Source organism: Bubalus kerabau, chromosome 9 (genome assembly GCF_029407905.1).
Source record: "Bubalus kerabau isolate K-KA32 ecotype Philippines breed swamp buffalo chromosome 9, PCC_UOA_SB_1v2, whole genome shotgun sequence".
NCBI classification, from domain to species: Eukaryota; Metazoa; Chordata; class Mammalia; order Artiodactyla; family Bovidae; genus Bubalus; species Bubalus kerabau.
In genome coordinates, this window is record NC_073632.1 from 68,631,793 (window position 1) to 68,648,758 (window position 16,966).

Genomic DNA, 16,966 nt, shown 5'->3' on the forward strand with positions numbered 1-16,966 from the left:
GGAATCTTCCTGACCCAGGGATTGAACCCTGGTCTCCTGTATTGGCAAGTAGATACTTTACTGCTGAGCCATCAGGGAAGCTCAGGAATCCCTATTATAGTGGGAGATTTAAAAGCTTCTCCTCAGGTTGATACAGCAATCTACTAATAAATAATGCAGACTCTTCGCTATGCAAGAGAGAACACAGCTATTCCTTCATCTCTTCTCCTATGACTGGGGATAAGGAGGAGGAAGGAAAGAGAGGTAATGTCACTCTCTGGGTTTCCTGGCCATCCTGCACTGTCCCTAACCTCTATGCCTTGGTGTGGTACAGCAGTGGGGCACCATCAATGGGATATTTGTTTCTTTTTTTCTTTTTTAAACTTTATTTTGAGAGAATTCTCTGGTGGTCCAAGGTTAGGATTCTGTGTTTCCACGGCAACAGGCACCGGTTCTATCCCTGGTCAGGGAACTAAGATCCTGCATGCTGGGTGGCATAGCCAAAAAAAAGAAAATAGAAGAAAAACCTTATTTTGAAACAATATTACTTTCTCACATAAGTTGCAAAAAAAAAATAGTACATGAACCTCAAAGACATGACGGTAAGTAAAATAAGTCACACACAAAAGAAAAAACACTGTATGATTCTACTTATATAAGGCATCTAGAGTAGTCAAATTGACAGAGAAAGAAAGTAGAACAGTGGTTACCAGGTGTCTGGGGGAGATGAGAGTGGGGAGTTATTGTTAAATGGGTACCCAGTTTCAGTTCAGGATGATGAAAGTCTCTAGAGACTGATAGTGGTGATGGTTACACAACAATGAGAACGAAACTGATGCCACTGAACTTCGTATTTAAAATACTATTGAAATGGTGAGTTTTATGTCATGTACATCACAATAAAAAATAGTACAGAGAGTGCCCATGTACCCTATCTCCCAACAGTAATGTCTTACATAGTGAAGTCGCTCAGTCGTGTCTGACTCTTCGCAACTCTGTGGACTGTAAGCCCGCCACACTCCGTCCATGGGATTTTCCAGGCAAGAATACTAGAGTGGGTTGCCATTTCCTTCTCCAACTGTCTTACATAACCAGAGTACAATTATCAAAACAAGGAAATGGGCATTGGTATAATACCATTCATTAACTATAGAACTTACTTGGATTTCACTTTTCCCACGAGCTCAGGGTATGTGTGTGTGTGCATGTGTGTGTGTAGTTCTATGAATTTTATCACATTCACAGATTCATGTAACTATCACTATAGTCAGAGTACAAAACTGTATCAAACCTCCACTTTACAGATTAGGAAACCGAGGCAGTGTGACAGTTAAGTAAACTGTCAAAAATTTTACAACCAATAGGTGCCAGAACCAGGCATCTTACCCAGTAAGATCAGCTCTGAAGTGCATGCCTCTTAATCAAAGGTTAACCAAAACTGTAAACATAGGGCATAACTAGGATACTCAAATGCATCCATATATGTGGATTCAAGAAGTCTGCTCTGTGGTACTTGAATATTTTAGACTATCTATGGCATAATACAAAATAGTATACAATGCATTTCAGCATTGTACCTAAACTGGGTCAAATCCAGAATTTCATGCTGGGACTTACTGTTCACTTGGTATTTTCTAGCTAAAAAGTAACTTTAAAGACTGGCATGAGACATGTTATCCTGACAAAGAAAGAGAAAAAATTTAGCTTTGTGAAAAATCTGAACTGAAATGTTCCAAGTCAAATTGTTCATGATTTGGTTTATTTTTATTGTCAATAATAAATTCAAATCACTACCATTTAACCATGATAAAATAGGCCCATCTCATGTTATTACATTTTTACCTCCTATTAAGCAAATATTTTAGTTACTAAAATATCTAAATAGTTCCACTACGGGAACAAAGTTTTTTTTTTTAATACATATGATTAACAGTGAATTTTCTTGTATGATTTTACAGCTTTTTATGAATACCTGATATATTTATTTTTACGATCATAAACTGAATATATGTTCATTTTAAGAAGTCTAAAATTCCTGTAAAGATGCAAAGGGGGAAAAAACCCAATACTTCCCAAACTTGTCACCTGGAGGCAATTTCCTTGTATATCAGATTTCTGTGGGACTTGCCCAGAGTTAGAATAAAATGCTGACATTTTTAAAAACTGAAAACTCTAATTTACAGTAATAAGAATATAAATTTTCTGACCTTGGGATCAGGTTTTAACATAGAATGGTATTTTGGATTTATATTCCCGAGTGTGAATACAGGCATGAACAGTCTGAAAGGACTTAACACAGTAAGCGACTGGAGCTCATAATAAAAGGGAGTCCTCAGGTTACGTCAAGTTAACAATCTCATTAGTTCTCCTGGTCCACAGATCATCAGGTTGACTCCACGGCATCTACCTTCAGAAGTGTGGAAGAAAAAGAATGTTGATTTTACCCTGTGAATATGGGTAATTTCACAGAACCATACAGTTTTTAAAGCAATATTTTGGTCTAGTCCCCTCAGGGAAGAGAAAACTGAGGCTCTCAGAAACTGTCTAGAGCTCCACGGTGAGCTGGCAGCCTGGACCACACCACGCTCCCTGATGTCCTTCCATCCTCCCCAAGGCCCCGGACATGCCCCTCCACCCAACTCAACAAGATGATGGAGAGCAGGATTCCTAGAGTTGATGTGGAAAACTAAGAGAGAACTAAGTTCTAGTTTCACCTCTTATCCACTTAATATCTGTAAGGAAAATTGACCTTATTCTTTTGTATTTATTCCTTTTATAAACATTACTCAAAACACATGTCCTTTACCAAAAATCAACAACAAAAAAACCTTGCTGATTCTTGTTTAGTTATTAATACTAGTTTACTTTGGACTACTTTTCCATTTTTGGTTGGTATTTGCTGGTATCTCCATTAAATTCAATTTTTTTAATATAAATTTATGTATTTTAATGTTTTTTACTATCATGGACAGAAATATTTCCCATAATCTCCATTCCTGAACTGAAACAATAAATCACTGAGGTGGAAATTAAGTCCATTTAGCTATCAATAAACTCCCAAATTTAAATTAAATCTTTTCATCATTACATACGCTTTCCTAATTGTATATGAAGATATTAAGATTTCCCAGAAAAAAAGAAAAAAGATTTCCCAGATGGTCAACAGACACATGAAAAGATGCTCAACATTGCTAATCATCAGGGAAATGCAAATCAAAACCACAATGAGATATCATCTCATGCCTGTCAGAATGGCAATCATCAAAAAGAACACAAATAACAAACATTGGCAAGGATGTAGAGGAAAGGGAACCCTTGTACACTGGGTTATAAATTGGTACAGGAATATAAATTGGTACAGTCAGTATGGAAAACAGTATGGAGGTTTCCCCAAAAAGCTAACAATAGAACTACGATGTGACTCGGCAATTCTACTCCTGGGTATTTATCTGAAAGACACAAAAAACTAATTCAAAAAGACACATGTACCCCAATGCTCATAACAGCCTTATTTACAACTGCTGTCAAGATATAGAAGCAACCTAAGTGTCCATCAACAGATGAATGGACAAAGAAGATGTGCAACTCACATACACACATATACACAATGGCATATTATTTGGTCATAAGAAAGATGGAATTTTGCCATTTACAGCAACATGGATGAACATGGAGGACGTTATGCTAAGAGAAATAAGTCAGGTAGAGAAAGACAAATACTGTATGATAATCTCTTAGATGTGGAATCTAAAAAATACAACAAACTAGTGACTGAAACAAACAAAAAAGAAGCAGACTCACAGAGAACAAACTAGTGGCTACCAGTGGGGACAGGCAAGTGGGGAAGGGAGGGGCAGTATTGGGGTAGGGGACTCAGAGGTACAAACGATGAGGTAAAACATAAGCTACAAGAATGTACTGTAACATGGGAAATATGGCCAACATAATAACTATATAATAATTATAATAACTGTAATGGATTGAGCTTCCCTGGTAGCTCAATCAGTAAAGAATCTGCCTGCAGTACAGGAGACCCAGGTTGATTCCTGAGTCCGGAAGAGCCCCTGGAGAAGGAAATGGCAACCCACTCTAGTATTCTTGCTTGGAAAATCCCATGGACAGAGGAGCCCGGTGGGCTACAGTCCATGGGGTTGCAAGAGTTGGACATGACTTAGCAACTAAATCACCATCACTATGAATGGATAACAACCTTTTTAAAAAAGTAAAGCATTTCATAAAGTACTTTGTGGCGAATATCAGATTCTAATAGTTAAATTAATGCTCAAACTTTCTGACTCTCAATTTTATTTATTTTTTTTAATAATCTTATTTATTTTTGTTGTGAAGGTCTTCGTTGCTGCCTGTTGCTTTCTCTAGTTGTGGCACACGAGCTTAGTTGCTCCTTGGCTCAATTTTCTTTTAAGTAAGAGTTGCAGACAAAAGGAAGAAAGCAATTCATTCAAATCCACATTTCAATATCTACAATGTAGTTTTCTACTGTATACCCTAAAACCATAAGACACTGAGTATTATCTATAAAACTCATGAATCACTGTGTTGTATACCTGAAACTAATATAACATTGTTAAGTCAGCCATAAACATTTTTTAAAAAAGATGTTCAGTATTAAATATAATCCGCCTAACCAAGGTAAGACATGAAATTGTTATTTTTTTAAAAAGGGAGCAATATGTTAAAGAAAAATAATGCTGATAATCTATAGATAGGCATGAAATGGAAAAACAGAACAATCAGTTCAGAAGAATCAAATAGTTTCCCACACACACAAATATACCCAAATTTTACAGAGGGGGAAAAAACCCTCAACATGATAAACCAAAACAAACAGGAAAAAAAAAATTTAAGGTCAATTTGGAAGTATCACCTATGCTTCTGTACAGGCTTCCCAATGATAAATGACTGAAGAACGTAACAATAATAATCTACAACTACGCTAAGGAAACATCACTATGATGAATGTATTTTTGAGCGTATCCTTCAAAGTTGTTAAAATATCACCCGGTCCTAGCTTAGACTGGGAGAAGGCAATGGCACCCCACTCCAGTACTCTTGCCTGGAAAATGCCATGGACGGAGGAGCCGGGTAGGCTGCAGTCCATGGGGTCGCTAAGGGTCAGACACAACTGAGCGACTTCACTTTCACTTTTCACTTTCAAGCATTGGAGGAGGAAATGGCAACCCACTCCAGAGTTCTTGCCTGGAGAATCCCAGGGACAGGAGAGCCTGGTGGGCCGCCGTCTATGGGGTCGCACAGAGTCGGACACGACTGAAGTGACTTAGCAGCAGTAGCTTAGACTTGGGATCTGGACAAGGGAAGAAAGTTCTGTTTTTTAAAAGGAACTATGACAGCCATCTGTGACATCGTTATCCAAGTCAGCCTTTCCTTGGAAGACTAACAAGTATCTCTTATTGATAGGCATTATCGTGGGATGCTCTGCAATTTAATAAAAACCATATCATCTGGGCTTCCCTGGTGGCTCAGTGGTAAAGAATCCGCCTGCTAACGCAGGAGACACGGGTTCGAATCCGTAATCCAGGAAGATCCCACCTGCCACAGAGCAACTAATCCGGTGTGCCAGAACTATTGAACCTGTGCTCTAGAGCCCGGGAGCCGCAAAATGGAGCCCAAATGCTATAACTAACTACCAAAGCCAAGAGCCCTAGAGCCCGTGCTCAGAAACAAGAAAAGCCGCTGCAGTAAGGAAGCTGTGCACTGCAACTAGAGAGTAGCCCAGCTTGCCACAAGAAAAGCCCTGTGAGCAGCAAGGAAGACCCAGCACAACCAAAAATAAACAAACACAATGAAAATATATATATACATCATCTGAAAAGATTATCTGCCTCTCTGTGCTAAAAGTATACGCAGAAATTAAATCCTACTTGAAACACTTCCCAGCCTATCACCTATGTTCAAACTTCCCAAGACATAAGACAATCACACCCCCTTTGCTGCTAAGTCACTTCAGTCGTGTCCGACTGTGCAACCCCATAGATGGAAGCCCACCAGGCTCCCCCATCCCTGGGATTCTCCAGGCAAGAACACTGGAGTGGACTGCCATTTCCTGCTCCAATGCGTGAAAGTGAAAAGTGAAAGTGAAGCCGCTCAGTCATGTCTGACTCTTAGCGACCCCATGGACTGCAGCCCACCAGGCTCCTCCATCAGAGCACTAATACAGGCTCAGTCCAAACCAGGGCTCATGGTGGTCACTGAAAATGAGTATTCCAAAGATGGTCTAAATAAAATCAAAGATCATCACAACAGTAAACCAGAATTTTCTGTTTGAAAAAACAATAAATCATCCTATAATGTAAACTAGTTACTTCATAGTTTATTTGCTAACAGAGATTTCGAGCACCCACTGTTCTTAAATATGGGCAATGACATATATCCATCACTGGACACTGATTTGGTACTATTTATAATAACAACCAGGCTTCCCAGGTGGCACTAGTGATAAAGAACTCGCCTTCCAATGCAGAAGATGTAAGAGACACGGGTTCCCTGGGTCGGGAAGATCCCCTGGGGGAGGACATGGTAACCCACTCCAGTATTCTTGCCTGGAGAATCCCATGGACAGAGGAGCCTCGTGGTCTACAATCCATAGGGTCGCAAGAGTCAGACACCCCTAAAGCAACTTAGCACTCACATACATAATAACAACCATTAAAACAGCTATTATTTCTTGAGACTCCATTGTATTCCAGGTCTTTAAAAGGTGGTTTTATGTATATTATCTAGTTTAATTCTCTCAAAGAGTATTATGAGCCAACTCTATTTCAAATAGGAGAAAACCAAGATGCAGCCCACTGCACACAGAAGCTATTGTGTGTGCTAGGTCGCTCTTCTGATTCTCCAGGCAAGAATACTGATTAGGCCACCATGCCCTCCTCTAGGGGACTTTCCCGACCCAGGGATCGAACCCAAGTCTGTCGGCATCTCCTACAGTGCAGGCAGATTCTTTACCCACTGAGCCACCTGGGAAACCCACACAGAAGCTTAACCTGGGGCTTTTTCAGGCAGACACCTTCCTTAGTTAACTGGTCTCTCCTGAGAAGCAGGTTTATCTTAGACCAACAATTCCTCAACTGTTCACCAAGGCACTGGGAGTGCTGTAGCAAATTCACAGGAACAACTCAGGATTTCTGAAAATTTCAAGGGAAATAGCGTACTCAACACGCTGGACATTGCACCTACAGGCTGGTGGAGTTCACAGTTTCCAAATCAGATCCTATTGCATTCCCACCAATGACATTGTATCTCTGCAAAGCGTGGGTTTTCAGTGGTTGCTGCGATAAAAAGCGAGTGCTGCAGAAAAATTAATGTGGGACAGGAAACGAGAGTGGGATCCAATCAGATCCCGCACGCGCGCACACACACACACACACACACACACACACACATTCCGTTTTAAACTGGTTATTTAAGAATGATATGAATTTTTTTCTCTCAGTTTATGTGTGTCATTTTCCTTCAAACAGCTTCTATGTTGTTAGGATATAAATACGTATTACATTATTTCAACCTAACTACTTACTAGCTACCGAAAACTAGGGGCACTGTGAAAAAATTACTGAGATACAAAGGGCACCATAAACCAAGTTTAGGAATCTCTGATTACCCAAGAAGTGACTGAATGTGTACGATTTACGGAGGAGAGCTGTGAGTCAACCCAAAGAAATAACTTAAAAGTCCAAACACAAACATCACAACCAGAAAAAGAAGAATTTAGGTTAAAACCGTTTTTAAAGGTCACTCTCAGTTGGCTTAATCCTTCAAATCCCAATACAATGTCCTCTGGTTAATTGGTATTTTTTTTAAAGACTTCTAAAACACATGCATGCAAATTACTGTTTTTCCAATTCTTAGAGACTCAAGCAAAGCATTCAAAATTATAGCCTCCAAGCTATGTTTGAAGAGACTGGGCCTCCCCCATACAGACAGAACACACCCGCGGAGCCTTGCCAACAAAACCGGGGGCAAAGCGTGACAGAGAGACTGCTCACCCCAGCACTTTGATACTTTCAGCTTTTTTGTGGTTTGCATCTTACTCTCAATATCCTGCTTTTAAGTTCTACAGGCTCCAGGTTCCTGTGAAAATGGTTATTTAGAAACTTGCCTTCCACAGAGTTTCTCATATCAGATACTAAGTGTGAAAAGCAATGGGGAAATAAACACAAAAGCCAGACTAGTGGTTCCTCTGGGAGATAAAAGAGAAGTGGAATGCCATGGGGAGGAGTGCTCAGGGCTGCAAGTTTCTAAGGATGCTCTGGTTCTTCAGCTACCTGGGTGTGTCTTCTGTTCTTATTTTTAATTTGTCCTTCTTCGTTTGTTGGTTTCTGAATGCACTCTATAGTTCAGAGTGGCGGCCCCAGAATTTCAGCTTATGCGTGCCCTGGGAGCTGGATGTGTGCCTCGTCTCTAAGCAGAGTTGTCTCTAAGCAAACTGTCTGCTTTTACTTGGATTATGTACTTATCTGGAGGGGCTCTGGAGAGGCTCATGGGTCTGAGTGAGAAGCGAAGGTTAATTTTTGGTGCCACCACTGAACCAGGAGTTAACAAATCGGCATTTTGTTACCACCTTTGGTTTATATCTCCCAATGTGCCATCAGTTGTTTTCCTGGGCTCTTATTTTTTTTCCACCCTTCTTCCTCTCTCCCCTCCTCATTTATGACCTAGAGTGCAGAAAACTCTTCTAATTAGTATCTTTAATTTTTTTAAAAATTCTTCATTTACAATATATTAAGCAGCTACTAAGGATGATGGAAGATGAACAAGTGTAATCAGAAGGTAGGACACCAGGAGAACCAAGGTTGCTATTGCTATTCTAAGGATGGGACCCCCTTCCCCCAGAGACCAGCAGTACACTGTGGGACCACCATGGACCCAGGTGTGTTTGTATTCATTGCCCAAGTTCTTCCCACTAACATTGGCCTAGTAGATGTTACCTAAACGTGAAACGACTATCTTCATCCACAGGCTCACAGAAAGGATGCCCAACGTTCAAGAGTTCTATGCCAAGCTTGTCACTTACATTTAATTTCTACAACAGTACTACCAGGTTATGTACAAATACACCCAGTTTACCCGAGGCTTAAAAAGTGAATTTTCCAAAGTCACACAACCTAACAAGACGCATCAAGGCTTAGTCTCATAACCCCAAAGGGAACTTCTTCCACCACCGCTTGCACCATCTCACCACGCTTTAGGGAAAACATGCTTGACCCGCTTTAGGAAATTGAAGCTCCTCTCTGGTAACAAGTAATAGACGCCACTTCCCCTCCCCCTCCTCAAATCTACCGGAAGCACCACACTGAAATTTCCAAGACAAGTGTCGGTGAACAGATGTCTCAATTCAGACCAAACAACGTGCTCGCTTCCTCGAGCTCTGGGACATGCCACTTGCTAACTCTTTAGAGAGCTTAATGCCAGAACGGAGCTCCCCCGGACAGAATAGCCCCCACGGTCCGGCGCCTGCGCCCCTTTGCGGTCCTCGAAGGGGTGAGGGAAGGGACCAGGCTGCAGGCACGTCCCAGCCAAGTCCGGTCACTCCGAAGCCGACCGCAGGCCCGGGGACGGCGGGGGCCGCTGGCGACCAGAGGAGACCCTCCTTTTACGCCCCAAGACTGCCGGGTTTCCGCGTCCGGAATACCTGGGGACCCCTGTTCTCCTCAAACACACACCCCGACCACCACCACCACTTTCTACAAACTCTTCCAGCTCACTGGAGCAAGAGGAAGGGGACGTGCAAAGGCAAGAAAGTTCTCTGCCCCCTCCCCCAAGTTCTATATTCTAGGGAAGCAAATGAAGGAAAGCGACAAGGGAGGTGCCCAGGGGAGGACTCCCCCCCACCCTCCCCGCCCCAAGCTCAGGCGACGGCTTCCCCGGAGGCCGCAAGAAAGGCGGCATCGCGCTGGGTCTGGGACTCTCCCCCAAACAGCGATCTGGGGGAGCCCCCACCCGCGACATCGTCCTCCCCGGATCAGAGCCCCACACACACACACCGGGAGGAGGGGGCGCCGGCCCTTGGAGAAAGAGAGGTCTGGAAAGGACCCGGCGAGGTCACACAGTACCTTTCTCTCCGCGCCGCAGGGTCCGATGCTGACGACGGGGTGGGAGGCGAGGGGATTCGGTGGGCACGGGTTTTCGCTGGCTCCGGCGGCCCCTGGGCCTCGGCGCCTCCCAGCGCCGCCGCCTCCTGCCGCCGCTCGCCGGGCTGCGCTCGCCGCTCCGCAGGTTACCTGTGGCCGAGCCGCCTCGCCCGCCGCCCGCTCGGCCCTCCGCCCCGCCCGCCCGCGCTCGGAGGCTGGGGCCGCAGCGCCCCGCAGCGGCCGGTTCGGGCGCGGCGGCGGCCCGGGGCGAGGTGGGGCCCCCCAGCCCTCCCGCTGGCCTCGCTCTGCAGCCAGCTCCCTGCCCAGCCGCCGCGCCTTCGGCGCCTGCCGAGAGGCCTTCTTATCAAGAGGGAGAGGAGCCAGGGCATGCAATTGGGTGAGGTTTTCGGAGCACAGGTTGTCAGGTTTGTTAGGAGGGAGAGGGGATTCGGGAGGAGAAACCATCCTTCAACCTGTGGCCAAGTGTGTATTTCAATGTATTCGTAGTTCACTTAGCTGAGATGTCTCAACGGAAGCTAGACAACAATGATGAAAGATCCAGATTCATTAGAAAGCTGAAGAGAAGAAAGCAAGCCTTTATTCCAAACAGCTTGTCGGTTAGTAGCTTCTCGGAAGCATCTTTTAATGAAATAGGAAGCATTGAACGGTCCAGCCTCCTATATTCAAATCCCGCTTTACACACTGACTCCTTCTGTTTTTTGTCTATTTTTCAGTTACTTCTTCCGTGTCTAGAAGAGTTCCCTGAACACAGCGAGCGCTCAATAAATTATTGTTGAATGAATCTATGAATGAGTAGGAAGGATCTCATTCAACCTTTTGAAGAAGCGTGACAGGTATCTACTCTCTGAACACAGGGAGATGGAGAGGGAGGTGAAACCCCAGAATGGAGTTTCCGGCTTACCTGAGCTTAATTTTAGCCGGATTTTTTTTTTCGTATTCCCTCTGAAATAGACCTGGGGAAAAGAAACGTGATGATCTCCTATGTTTTCTTAAGATATGTGTCTCCCTCTCTCCTTCAGGAAACATCAATGAGAATGAATCTAAACAGTACTACGGCACACCTGGGAAGAGTAAGTGCCTGATTTTCTTCCAACTTCTGAACTTCCCCAATCCCAAAGTCATAACTAGAATTTTACTCGGCAGGATGTGAAATCTCTCTTCTGAAGTCCTTTGGCCTTCTTCAGATTTGTCCCCATCCCTGTCATTCCCCATCACGAGCTATTAGAAGAATACATTTCTTTTCCTTGCCCATCAGCTCTGAATTTCTCTCCAGGTAGGTCACCAGTGAGGGCTAGGTGATCCCCCAAGGTCAAAGTACCTGTTACCTTTCAGTGTGACTGTTTCTTTCTTACACTTTTCCAGATTAAAGGCTTTTCCAAGCTAGTCCATTGAATAAACATCCAGAGATACAGAGTGCTCCATTCCTCCAGGAGGCTTTTATGAGATCACCACAGAGTGGAGATGAGATGGAGTTTGAAGTTGCATTCGTGGGCAGTCAGAGCAATCACACATTAATCCTGCTGAAAGGAACAGAATCCAGTCTGTAAGACATTCGAATGCTCCTGGGAGCTGACTGGTCTGCAGTTCTTCCCAGACCTTCAGTTCAGTTCAGTTCAGTCGCTCAGTCGTGTCTGACTCTTTGTGATCCCATGAATCGCAGCACACCAGGCCTCCCTGTCCATCACCAACTCCTGGAGTTCACTTAATTAATGGGAATTCCTGGCAGAGGGGCCTCATGAGAGCCAAAGCAGACAGTGGGTGAGCTGTTTGGAGATCATGCTTGCTTATTGCCAAGTGGACACACGGTCTTTGGGCATCTCATGAAAGGAGAATCCTGAAGCTCCCTGTGTGTGAGGAAGGCTGGCAGCCTACAACTTTGTTCTGCCCCTCTGTCCGGTTCCATCACAGCCAACCTCACACATCCACCTCACTACCTTCTCCTTCTGCTTCCTGAGGAAAAATTTGGCTCTACCAATGATAGCTTTCACTACTTTGTTAGAGTATTGTTCTTGTTCAGTTGCTAAGTCGTGTACCACTCTTTGCAAACTCATGGACTGCTGCACGCCAGGCTTCCCTGTTCTCTACTATTTCCTGGAGTTTGCTGTAGTTCAAATCTATTGAGTCAGTGATGCCATCTAACCAACTGCTGCTGATGCTGCTGCTGCTAAGTCACTTCAGTCGTGTCCGACTCTGTGCAACCCCAGAGACGGCAGCCCCCCAGGCTCCCCCGTCCCTGGGATTCTCCAGGCAAGAACACTGGAGTGGGTTGCCATTTCCTTCTCCAGTGCATGAAAGTGAAAAGTGAAAGTGAAGTCACTTAGTCGTGTCTGACTCTTGGCGACCCCATGGACTGCAGCCTACCAGGCTCCTCTGTCCATGGGATTTTCCAGGCAAGAATACTGGAGTGGGGTGCCATTGCCATCTAACCAACTAATTGGCTCCTATTACCAGCAACATTTCTTTAACGAGCTGACCACACTAGATTTCTTTTGTATCACTAGCTGCAATTGGTCCTTCAAACCACCGTTCTGCCTTCCATTCCTGAAACTGCCCTTGCTAAGGCTTCCCACTCAAGAAAATTCATACATGCCCCCTCTACAATCATACCCTCTTTGTCTTACAAAGGAAACGGCCATCCATAATTCTGTGTTAGTAATTCTCTTACCACAAATATATGTAGCCCTAAATACTACACTGTTCAGTTTTGCCTGTTTTTGAACTTTTTTCTAAGTGGAATCATTCTTCACCATTCCGATTCAGCTTGCTTTTTTTCACTTAGCATTCTGTTTCTGAGATTCAACTCTTCAGTTCCTCTGTTAGGTGGTATTTCATTGAGAGAAGATATCATAGTTTATTTACCCAGGTTACTTTCAGACAGTGTGTTGGACATTGTCCCAGTTTTTGCTTTTGCAGTGTTGCTATGAACATTCCTAAATATTTCTTCTGAGGTATGTGTGCAGGAGTTTTTAAGATACATATTTGGAAGTGGAATGGTTGAGTCTTAAGGTACGAGTATGTTCAAATTTACAGACTAGGTAATGCCAATGGTTTTCTGAATCAGTTGTACCAATTTTAATTCCTGCAGTGGTGTATGAAAGTCCCCTGGCTCTACATCTCTGCCAGTGCTTGTTTTTCCTGTGGGTGTGAAATGATTTCTTACTGTGATGTGTATTTCAAATACAAATTTGTAAATCAAATACTGTGATTTGCATTTCTCCAATTATAGGTATAATTGTTCATCTTTAATGTTTGCTAACTCTTCTTGTTTTCTCTTCTGTTAATTTCTCATGTCTTTTGCCCTAATTTATGGGTTTTGAGAAATCCTTCTTGGCTCCAAGGATATAAAAACATTTTCCCATATTTTCTTCTGAAAGTTATAAAGTTTTGCTTTTCACATTCCATCTGAAATTCAATTTCTCCTCTCATTCGCAGTGCCAGAGCTATCTTATAATGGTTTCCAAATATCTATGGGTCAGTTTTAGGTGCTCTGTTTTGTTACATTTTCCTATCCCTATGCTGGTCACATCCACCCTGAAAAACCTAAATGTTTTTTAAATTGGAATATAATTGCTTTACACTGTTGTGTTACTTTCTGCTGTACAACGAAGTGAATCAGCTATGTGTACACATATATCCCCTCCCTCTCGAGCCTCCCTCCCACCCTCTCCACCCCACCCCTCTAGGTCATCACAGAGCCCTGAGCTGAGCTTCTTGTGTTATGCAGCAGCTCCCCACTATTGATCTGTTTTATGCGGGGTAGTGAGTATATGTCAGTGCCACTCTCCTAGCTCGTCCCACCCTCCCCTTCCCCACCTTGTGTTGCTATGTCTGTGTTTCTATTCATGCTCTGCAAGTAGGTTCATGTGAACCATTTTTCTAGATTTCATATATATGTGTTAATATACGATATCTGTTTTTGTGACTAACTTCACTCTGCTAATGACAGACTCTAGGTCTATCCATATCTCTACAAATGACCCAATTTCATTCCTTTCTGTGGCTGAGTAATGTTCTGTTGTATCTATGTACCACATCTTCTTTATTCATCTTATGTTTGCAAATAGACCCAGAGTTTTGAATTCATAACAAATGGGTTCCAGCAGCTCAGGTTCCTTTCCATTGCTTCCCACAAAGTATGCCTCTCTGGGTGAAGCAGGCTGAAACTTCAGTGGAACCTAAATACCCTTTTCTTTGGCTTCCTTCTTTTTCTGATCGTTTTCCTTCACATACTTCAAGAAGCTATCTCAACTCATGGGTTGCATAATATGTTCAATACATACATTAATTCTATCGGCAAGAATCTTGCCATTAACCTGTTTATTTACAATAATGCCAACAGCATGCTGGGTAACACTCAGCATGACTGTTCCAGTTTTGCCATTGGGAACCTTTGTGGGGCATTCCCTTTTTGAACAAGGTTCATTCCCTTGATGTCTACAACATCACCTTTCTTGTAGATTCACATGGATGTGGCCAGAGGAATGACTTCTGTCTTCTAAAAGGTATACAAAAAGATGCCTTGCCTCTTTCCCTTTGGATTGCTCATTTTGGTCAATACTGGAAGTTGAAAGTCTGCACATCTTTTCATGTGCTTATCTGGCACCCCGGCCTCTTTGGTGAAACATGTCTTCATGTCTTTTGCCTATTTCCTAACTGGAATTTTTTTTACTGTTGAGTTTTGAAAATTCTTTACATATTCTAGATGTTAAGTCCCATGTCAGATATGTGGTTTATGAATATTTTACTCCACTCGTTCTCTTAACAGACTCTTTGCTGAGAAAAAGTTTTTAATTTTGTATTTTTTCTTTTATGGATAGTACATGCTTTTAGTGTCACAATCCTGTTGTCTTTTTTCCGATCTTATGAGGCAATTAAACACTTACAGTACCCTGTGGAAGAGGAGTGTTGGTAGTGGGCATCCTTCTGAGTTTCTGATCTTAAGCTACTGATTACCTGATTTGTCTCTCTTGCTCACTTTCAGTTATGAAGGTAAAGGGACTGTGTTTATCAGTTAAAAAGTGTTTGGCTGCAAGAAAGAGCATGCTTGTCTAGAGCAGTTTAAACATGTAAAAACTTACATAATAAAATATCTGGGCCTAGATTCTTTATTATGCTACTGTACCACCTCATTACTGGCTTTTGTTTTTGGCTTGACATCTAACCAGGAAAAAGGGACAGCGCTTCCCATTGTGTTTTAATTTGGGAACAAACTCTTCTCAGCTGCCCCTTAAATTGATTTCTCCTTACATGTCATTGATCACAACTGGATCCCAGAAATGAGGGGGTGATTATCATACCCAGGGTAAACAATCATGAGTCAGCCTCTGTGCCTGGGCTTCCTTCAGTGGCTGTGTTGATCCTCAAGAACACTTAGGGATATCAAACGAAAGGACAGAGTGGCAGGGGATTATGCCACCCACAATCTCTGCCTGACATTTGTTTGACTTTGTATTCCCTGTGCCTGGCCACGTGAAGCAAATAGTAGGTCTATTTGGAAGTTTCTGTTGAGCTTATCTCCTTTTGCTCAGAACTGCCTCCCCATTCATGAAGGTAGGCCTTTGCAGCCACCAGCTACACCCTCCGCCCTAATGGGTTGGACCGTTCACTCAGCATATTTGTTGAAACTGGACCACCATCGGGCTACCATAGTGCACAGAAAATACAACGTAAATGGTGTACGTAGAGATTCTGACTGCTGTGTTAGGCACTGAGAACAAAACAGTGAGCACAAGCAGTGGTCCTGAGGTCTAGTGGTAAATACAGTCCTCAATCAAATGCTCAATTATAGCTGAGATATGTGCCCTGAAGGAGTAGCAGTATATAGTACTGTGTGAAGTATGATTGGGCCATTAGGAGTGGACCACTGGCCCAAACTCAGTAAGATTTTTTTATATATATGTATAAGGAGATTCTGTTAATCATTATGATAAAGATCAACTACCCAGTAGAAAAATGAGTGTGTGACCATGGGTAAATCATGTAATCAATTTCCCAACTTATAAAACTTTGACAGTCAAGTGCCTCTTTTTTTTGTTTGTCTTAATTAATTTATTTTTTATTGAAGGATAATTGCTTTACAGAATTTTGCTGTTTTCTGTCAAACCCAACATGAATCAGCCATAGGTATACATATATTATCCCTCCCATCTCCTTCCCCATCCTACCCCTCTAGGTTGATACAGAGCCCCTGTTTGAGTTTCCTGACCCATACAGCAAATTCCCATTGAATTCTGGGCACACCTCGCTGCATATAGGACCTTAGTTCCCTGACCAGGGATCAAACCCATACCCCTGCATTGGCAGGCAGAGTCTTACCCACTAGACTGCCAGGAAGTCCCCCAACCAGATTTTCTTGCCTAGGAATCAAAGATAATAGTTAAAACTTATATCAGATCAGATCAGTCGCTCAGTCGTGTCCGACTCTTTGCGACCCCATGAATCGCAGCACACCAGGCCTCCCTGTCCATCACCAACTCCCGGAGTTCACTGAGACTCACGTCCATCGAATCAGTGATGCCATCCAGCCATCTCATCCTCTGTCATCCCCTTCTCCGCCTGCCCCCAATCCCTCGCAGCATCAGAGTCTTTTCCAATGAGTCAACTCTTCGCATGAGGTGGCCAAAGTACTAGAGTTTCAGCTTTAGCATCATTCCTTCCAAAGAAATCCCAGGGCTGATCTCCTTCAGAATGGACTGGTTGGATCTCCTTGCAGTCCAAGGGACTCTCAGGAGTCTTCTCCAACACCACAGTTCAAAAGCATCAATTCTTCGGCGGCGCTCAGCCTTCTTCACAGTCCAACCCTCACATCCATACATGACCACAGGAAAAACCATATAAAGGCAAGGCTTCCCTTGTGG

At 43.1% G+C, this 16,966-nt stretch overlaps 1 protein-coding gene and 1 pseudogene across 5 annotated transcripts in view; both read right to left on the minus strand.

Moving 5' to 3' along the window:
* ANKRD6 (ankyrin repeat domain 6) overlaps nt 1-10,267 on the minus strand; it is a 183,818-nt gene extending 173,551 nt beyond the window's left edge. For all 5 annotated transcript variants that reach the window (XM_055535495.1, XM_055535498.1, XM_055535496.1 and 2 more), the window contains exon 1: nt 10,071-10,267. The gene's annotated coding sequence lies outside the window, so the exon portion shown is untranslated. The remainder of the gene's footprint in view (nt 1-10,070) is intronic.
* A 3,885-nt stretch (nt 10,268-14,152) lies between these two features.
* On the minus strand, nt 14,153-14,655 carry LOC129659891 (60S ribosomal protein L21-like; annotated as a pseudogene).
* Nucleotides 14,656-16,966: the final 2,311 nt, after the last annotated feature.